The sequence below is a fragment of the Sesamum indicum genome, linkage group LG6 (assembly GCF_000512975.1).
Source record: "Sesamum indicum cultivar Zhongzhi No. 13 linkage group LG6, S_indicum_v1.0, whole genome shotgun sequence".
Lineage (NCBI taxonomy): Eukaryota > Viridiplantae > Streptophyta > Magnoliopsida > Lamiales > Pedaliaceae > Sesamum > Sesamum indicum.
The window spans coordinates 24022774-24032001 of record NC_026150.1 but is presented as its reverse complement, the minus strand read 5'-3'; positions in this window follow the sequence as shown (position 1 = coordinate 24032001).

The window sequence follows — 9228 nt, the reverse complement described above, 5'->3', positions numbered from 1 at the left end:
ATGGAAAAAGGTTGGATTGATGAAATCTATAATGATGATGAGGTGCGATATCACGCGTGAATTAATTATTAATTAGAGAAAAAAGTTTAGTTTCCTAGGAAGAAAAGATTAATAGGTTATAGGTAGGTAGCTGGGGACAGTAGTGTATATATAGCTAAGTGTTGTTCTTCCTGGAAGCCTGCTCTGCTCCTTTACTTCCTCTTTCATTTTAATTATACATATGTCACAAACTTTGTATTAATATTTTATATATATTATGATCAGTACATACTTATTGAAATTGAAATATGTATATACTGCACAATTGTGGCGGTGATGTGAGGTACTATGAATTAGATTTGAAGTTTTCTTTTTTGTGGATTGATGCAAAAATGCGTGTATTATCGTTATATATTAATTGCAAATAAGAAGTTTGTGTGTCTTGTAAACTCTAATATATATTTTATTTTTCTAATGAGACGTATTGTGAGACTGATCATACGAGTAAATACAATATGCGACGAGCTATCGATCACGTCTCAGGCTTGTAAGTTCAAAATCCTCGTTTTTCTAACAAGACTCGACATGAAATTGGGACTGATCATGCAAATAATACAATACGTAACGAATTACCGATCACATCACAGGCAACATTAAATGACACTAGTATGAATTGAAGTGTAGAAAGAAGAAAAACTGTCAGTGGGTTTGGGAATAATAATAAGTCTATGACGGAATTTTTGTCTGTGGGTTTATGGATAATAAGTTTATGAGTATATATCATCCTGTTGGCACGAAAATTCTGAGCAGCAGCAGGGTGTCAGGGGTAGAATGGTCTAAGTGACCCTTGTTCAAGCCCACTTGTATACTATCTGAATCGGTGCTATGCTGCAGTCGGTCATAGATGAATCAATCATATTGCAAGTATGATACATTTATTGTGTGATTGGTGTATAATTATATAATAAATATAATGCAAGTATGTAATTGGTTTGATTCGATTAGACCTAGTTCGAACAAAAATTTCCCACACACACTCTATCTATCACACGTTCAAATCTCAAAAAGAAAAAATAATAAATGTAAATAACTCATCCAGTCATACTAGCTAGACCTGCCCGTAATTATCCGTCTACTTGTCATAAGAGGATATAGAGTTTTATTTAAAAATTTCCAAAGTCAAGAACCCAACTTAGGATTATTAATTAATTATTGGAGAAATTAATTAAGAGAATAAAGGGAAGTGGTCAATTTGATGAGCAGAACATGATCAGAGTCTCTTGATGAATTTAATTCGACCAGCAATACATATTATGACCTAATTTTGTATAGTACTAATATATATATAGGGCACATGGCATCAACTGAACTTTGGAAAGAATTATTAATATAATTAAAAGACCAATTTAATAGAAATAGAGAGAGAGAATAAGAGAGAAGGGACTGAATAGCAATTAATCGAAAGAGAGAAGGGACTGAATAGCAATTAATCTCAGCATATCTGACCGGTCAAATTGGGAATTTAGAACAGATTATAAATGTCAGATCATAGTATTTGATACAAAAACACTAACTCAAATCTTCCAATATCTTATAAATAATTAACTACTTCAATAATGACAGAATATGGGCTCAAATATTTTATTTTATTTTATCTTTCTTTATATTAATCTCGATAAGATTTGTGCAACAATCCCATGATTTAATTCTTTTTGGTTGTTTTCGGATGGATTTTTTTGATAAGTGACTTAAAAAAACTTAGTTCAATAATTCTTGAAAATGAAATGTTGAATTTTTTAATGTAATTAATGTTTTTTTTAAAAAAAAGAAAACATAATATTTTTGCAGGCCCACCAAAGAAATCATCATCTTTTTGCAAAGGGTATTTTCATTAATTCTCGTGTATTAAATTATGTTCTAATTAATATCAAAAAACTCGAATAGAATTTCAAGAACAGAACCAATGATCCCTTATCTAAGTGATGAGGTTGTGAGTTCAAATTCTGTCAATAGTATACTGTTTTTTATTTATTTATTTTGAATATGTTAATTTATTTAAAAATATTGATATAATTGTGTATTGAATAATGTAATAATAGTATGTCGATCGTTTTTTAAATATCGATGTATTTAAAAAAAAAAAAAATCAACCAAGAGAACATATTGGCTTGGAACATGGAGTATATAAAAACTTGAGTTGAAAGGTGTTCAATAATTGAGCTAAATACATAATTATCTTGCACTTATCCTAATATATCCAAAACTAATACCACAATTTTGTGTGCCAAAATTCGATGTTGCTATCAATTATTTCTTAATTTAGTGGTTAAGACTGGTGAGGTCTCGTGAACAAGTTTGAAATAATGGGTTCGAGTTACATTGAATGTCCAGATATTTATTTTGTTAATTGTCTCTATCTATTACTAATTGCCTTTTTTAAATTATATTTATATAATTACTGATTTTATAAGAAATAATTATTAGTTGGATTCTATCTATGAGGTCGGTAAAACAGTTTGAATGAACATGTCAGAAGCATTGCATCTGGCAATTAAACCACATTAATTATTTTTTTTTGGAACTGTTTTCTTGCTTTGAGAGGTTTTCCAAATGAAAAATAATATATATATATATATATATTGAACGTAAATAAAATAAAATGAAAATTGAGTCAATATTGTATTAACATAATTCATAATATTGGCTTGCGACTTAGTCGGTGTTTCATTACGTGAGGTATTGTCTACTCAAGGGAGGTCATTGTAATTTATCCTATAAATTAACAGTTAATATAGTTTTCACCAGTTGGGACTAGTAACTTCCCAAATCATAAGACGTTTACGTGTAATTACATAAAACCACGACCATACTGATTATACCAAAGAAATTTAGGACAAAGCAAAGAAACAATTCTTGGACTTAAAATTATAATTTGTGTGTAATTAGAGAGTGGTTTGGGGGCACAATGCACAATGCATATGCTTTAATTACATTACAGAAATGGGCAATGGATGACTTAATTTGCAGGTGAACTCCTAAGCATGTTCTCTTCTTTGCTTAAAAGCCATTTCGACCGCCCCTCTAATTTTAATTGCTCTCTTAATTAGCCACCTTAATTATTATTTAATTACTCCTCAGTCCTCCCACGTGACCCCCCCCCCTTTTCTTTTCTTTTTTTTTTATTTAATTATCATTTTCCCCAATTTGGAACTTAAAGTGTTTTATAAGGTTTTTTTTTCTTAGTTAATTTCCTCTTTTGATCCATTCATGCAGTCAATGAGGTATTAATTAGTCAAACTTGTGAAACCCTTCTGACACTTTAATTTCTTGTTCTTTTTTTTTTTTGTGAAATTTATAGAAGAATTCAATGATAGAATGACAAAAATGGCACGTCATGGATTAACAGTTAAGGTAAAAAATTGTTACACCCGTAATGATATTTGTTGGGCTAAATATACATTTTGGTTCATGTATCGAGTTATACATGATTTGATCTTGATTTTTCACGACACTAGTCCGATTACAGAGTCGATCTGATTGGCACACAAAACAAAAGCACCATCGCTCATTATGGGTCATTAGTTAGTCGAAAGTTGTCGCAACTATGATGACTTGACTCATGATGTGCTAATCTATATAAAATTAAATCTTGATTTTTAACGATAGTAGCTAATAATAAGACGGGCTCCAGTCGAGACAATCCTTACTAACATGTCTATGAAAAATTAGTACAAGTTGAGAGCAAATTTGGAGACACGTGGTAGGAAAAAAATTGAGTCAAAGATATGAAATAAACTCAATTCAATAATATATATATATATATAAATAATTAAAGTTTTGGAATGTCCAGTTGCCGATTTTAGGGGGGGGGGGGGTTCGTCGGTGATTTCTTGATAAATGGTAATTATTATATTTATATTTTAGTTAATTAATTGGTACATATATATAATATGATCAAGAAATGAATAACGCACGACACAATGCTGACTTCATATTGACACAATCACAGTCACGTTTCTGTAACTTGACTATGACATCTATTTGCTCATATTGTTTACTTCCTCCATATATAATTAATAATAAAAATTATTTGTTATGTAATTAGTAGATTAAATATACTAATTAATTATTACTCCATCATCATCCGGTAACGGGTCTGAATCCTATCAATATATGCATACGGGCATCGATATTTTTCAATGATGATTAAGATTATATAAAATTTTCTATTTTTTGTAAAATTATGACTAGACCCTTTAAAAAATTATTACTGCACTCCCTATTTAAATGCGAAATTTACACAAATACTCTTTAAAAAATATTATACTAACACTCCTCATAGATATAACTGTACTTTTGTAAAACACAGAAAATATTAATTTGTGTAATTAGTCTAATATTGGAGGATATTAATATAATTTACCCTTAAGAATTATTGATCAATTATAAATATTTAATATTAATAATTAATATATACTATTCATACTCGTTAACGCATTGGATTTTATTAGTGCACATCGGGTCCCGACCCGACTGGTCGGGCACGTGGGGCAGGGTATTTGGAGCTGGGTTTGACCCAGATCTCTGAGTTAGATTAATTAAATTAAATTAAAATAAAATAAAGGATATTTGGAGAAGATGATTAGGGAAATAGGTGAGATATGGATTGAGCTACAAAAACGTTGAAACACATGAGACCACATGGATTAGCCGTTTATAGCTGCGGTTTTCGAATAATTTGACTTTACCTAAGAAATTAGTCAAACAAATTAAATAATTGAACATACATGTGAAACTCTTCACCAACCATCATTCATTTCTTAAATTTTAATTATTGCAATATTATTAATTAAGTTGCTAATTACCCGATTTTTGACTGAAAGATTCATGCAAGATGATGCCGTGGCCACGTCGGCTACGTGGTCAGGTTAATTATAATTATATTTTGATTAAGGATTATTGAATCCAGTTTGACTCCATCCTTCCTGCCTTCTTAATTTTGTGATATATGTGTTGCTCCCATTTTTTAAATACATACAAAACCAAATTAATTAAGTAATGTGGGTGCAATCAACACTCAGATTTTCAAAATTCTTCTCACTATACAAATTCCGCTTCAATATTTAATTTGCATTTATACGTATACATATTTATTTTTAATTACACATTTAATTAGAATTAAACATATTATATTTGGTCCTCAAGAAATTAAACATTATCAAGTACAAATAAAATTAAAATTAAGGGCTAATTAAATTTGTATAATTTTCAAGTACATATGAGGTACTGAATTCAAATTTAACACAGCATGTCAGCACCATGATGATGCTACAAAACTCTAACGGCTACATAAAAACTTGTTGCACGTTAATGCGGACCAGCAAATCAGGGTTGTCGGATCTTTTTCTTTCTTTTTTTTTTTTTTCAAATTATAATAATATCAATAAATTGAGAAGTACTACAATCGATAAACGGTTATTTGGTCAATAAATTTAATAAAATTCACATTAAGTGGGACAAATGCCCACTCATGTGGCGAGACTCGAACCAACGATCTTACACTTTTTTATGGGATCTCAATTTTAATTAATAAGTTAAAACACGATGGATTTTAAGATCATTCTAGAATATAGATATTTTTTTATTTAATTCAAGATTTAATTAGTGGATAGTTATTATGAAATTGATTGAAACTACACATATGAAACCCTATTTGTTTAGCTGTCCATACATATAAATAATCGAAAACCTCAGTATCAAATTTTGATTCAAACTACGTACGTCCTTATTATGAGACGTTAGTTGGTGATTGAGCATCAACGGCCTACCTCTCACATCAAAACCACCCTTTTTGGTGTCTACATTTTTTGTTTTATATAATAAATTCATTTTTAAAACATACACATTTTAATTTTAATGTGCCACATATACTAAGTATAAATCAAGAAAGGAATAATTACACTTCCCTGTCATGTGATTTTGTGTATTTTATATAAATTCTTTATGGTTCGAAAAATTACATTTAATACTCTTAAGGGTTGATTTCGTATAATAAATGGGTCTATTTTTAATCAAAATTCATTAAATTTGTTGATATCAACAAAAAAATCGAATGGAATTTGATGTTTACCCTCAATTGACTTATTATTAACTTATTGTAGGTCAAATAATTTTTTTTTCTGACTAAACTACCCTTATAATGGTGAAGTTGTACCTCCTCGTGCACATTAATATGTGAAGATGGATAAGGGTAATTTGGTTATAAAAAAATATATTTTTGACCCGTAATAAATCAGTAATAAGCCAATCGGGACTAAATATGAATTTTTATCCCATCTTTTTGTTAGTGTCAGCAAATTTGATAAATTTTGATTAACGAATGTACATATTTGTTAGATGAAAGCAAATTTCAGGGGATATATAATAATAGATGTAATTTTTTCAAATTATAAAAAATTTACATATAATTACATCAAATCTCAGCCAAACGGAGTGTAATCATTCCATATAATTATTCCTCTCAATATGGACTATTTTATAATAGATGAGGAAAAATAGGTAGAATATAAAAATGGGTTAATTATTAACCCAAATAATTATGTGATGGTGTGGTGTCCACATAGACTCATGACTTATAATGAACTAACAAGTCTTTGAATTATGAGGAAATTAATAATAATTTAAAACAAATGTTAGGTGAGATTTTGTAACAACTCTTCACATACATATTGTATATAATTAAACCATTTCCTCTCTCTTATATTAAACTTATAACAAAATAATTGCATATCCCATTTTGTTATTACATGAAAATTTTACCTCATAATAAATAAATTCAAGATTTTAATAATTATATAGCTCAATAATTCACTACATTTGAATTATATATAATAAATCCCCGAAAATGTCAAAAAAAAAATAAATACGGGAAAATAGAACAAATTAAGGTTGTTAATTATGTTTTGTCTCATTGTGGGCAGCGGCAAATTAATGCAGATGCAGATGAATTTGGACTTCAAATTGTGTAGAAAAAAGTTGATTAATCGTAACGCGTAAACTCAAAATTAAATTCTTATATTATGTTATATATATATATATATTTATTAATTTTATTTTAATTAATATTAAGGTTTTGGGGTTAGGCGGCTCCTACTGCTTTGGCCTTTTTCGGGAAAAAGAAAAAGAAAGGAATTGCAATTATGCATGCATAGTATACACGGAATTGTACCAAACTTGGGGGGGTTTCAGGTGTCCATAATTACAAAACAAGGGCGGTTCTATTTTGGCCTTATTTGGATTTGTTTCTTTCCTCACAAAATTTTGCCTCATAGGATACAAAAACGGTTGGCGATCATGTCTTAATTTGATGATTAAGATTGAAGCTTTGTTAATATAAGGTTGCAATCATGAATTTACATCAAAATTCGATGTGTGATGTTTGTCAAATACAAATGGTTAATAATGATGTTTCAACTTGATGGTTAAGATTGAGATTCTATTATAATAAGGTTGAAGTTATGAGTTCAAGTCAGATTAGATATATAGGTATTTGTATCTCTTTATGTGAATTTATTGTAAGCTGCACGATTTGCCTTCCGGTAGCAAAAGACTAATGGTACTTGCTGGGAATTAGTCAATATTTTCCGACAGTCTTGCAATTTGGAGGTCATTTCTTGGAGTCCAACACTCATTGCGGGATTAGCATTTGATGCGTATGTGTGTTGAGAATGCTGCGGAAACTGACCAACAATGTTTTAGTTTAATAATTAAGGCTGAATTATAGGAATAAGTTTGAGGTCATGAGTTCGAAATCACTAAATGTGTGGATATGTATTTAACTTAATGAATTTTGTTGATTGAATGCTCAATTTAGTGATATTAATATAATTATGTAATTACCTTTTTTATTAAGTAAAACAAAACCCTTTACCTGTGAAGCCACCTTTATTGCCATTGGATAAGATGGATTCTCCAATCCATGTTGAAAATGTAGTGTGGTATATATGGTCCATAGTACCTTACTCAAATTACAAAATGAGACCACATATTTATTCACAATTGAGAAAATAAATGATTGGAAAATTTAATTTGAATTGGATTGGTTTGTTCTGAAGTAATAATATAGCAAGTATAATACATTTATTATATGATTGATATACAATTTAAAAATAAATAAATAATTACATGTCAAGTATCTCATACTTGTTATATGATTAATTTAGCTCGATCAAACTTGATTTTTGTAAAACAAAATTCCAAATTGATGAATGCAAAAGTAAGTAGGTGAAGAAGACGTTGTTGAAATGGTCAAAATCAACCATATTCTTGAGTCTTCAAGTAAGACAAATTCTTCATATACTATGATTGAAGACCTATTTTCCTTCCATTTATTGATGAAAATGACTCTATTAATTGGGATAATGATTTTTGATTTATTTTTCTATTGTATTGAGTTGTGCCGACAGGCCCAAAGTACATTCACAAGCCCACCTCTAAATATTTACATTTTTAAAAATTATTACATAAAAGCGAAAATAGAGGGAAAAGAAATCAAACATATTGCTTAAAATCCAGACATCTATATTATTATTAAAAAAAAAAAAAAGAAAGAAAAAAGAGGTGCTATAAACACAATGTGACGATTTTGACACCACTATATTATTTTATCATAATCCCATAAATGCCCTTCAGGTTTCAACAATGACTAACTTATTCATCTTCTCAAGTCTTATATTAATTTAACTGTCTGATTAATATATTGTATATATTTTATATTTATTTATAATCTATATTAGAACGTGAAAGGTTATTTATTACAAAAACTGCATAGCAGAACAACTAGTAGTATTAATGTGTTGATAGACGTCAAAGCTGCGGGCCAATAGCCAATGGGCAGCAAAAGGAAGGGAATGGGGTTAGAGTTGAATATAGGAGGACCATAAAATTGTAGGGCATGGACCAATTACAGCTTCTTCTGAATGAATCAGCCAGGTGAAAGTCATCACCCTATCTTACCCGCCCTCACCCACCCCTACACTTGGCCTCTTCATACTAACTTACCCTCCGATTCAATCACCGTGGTCCAACCAGCACACTAAGAAATAATTTTAATTTACATTGGAGGATCATTTATTATAGACGAATTAATGCCAACCATGATACACCCGCGATGAAGTTCAAACTCGTGACGTTTAGACGAAAGCTGATTGAATCATTGTAGAATGTAGTAGATAGTTGGTGATCTGATCA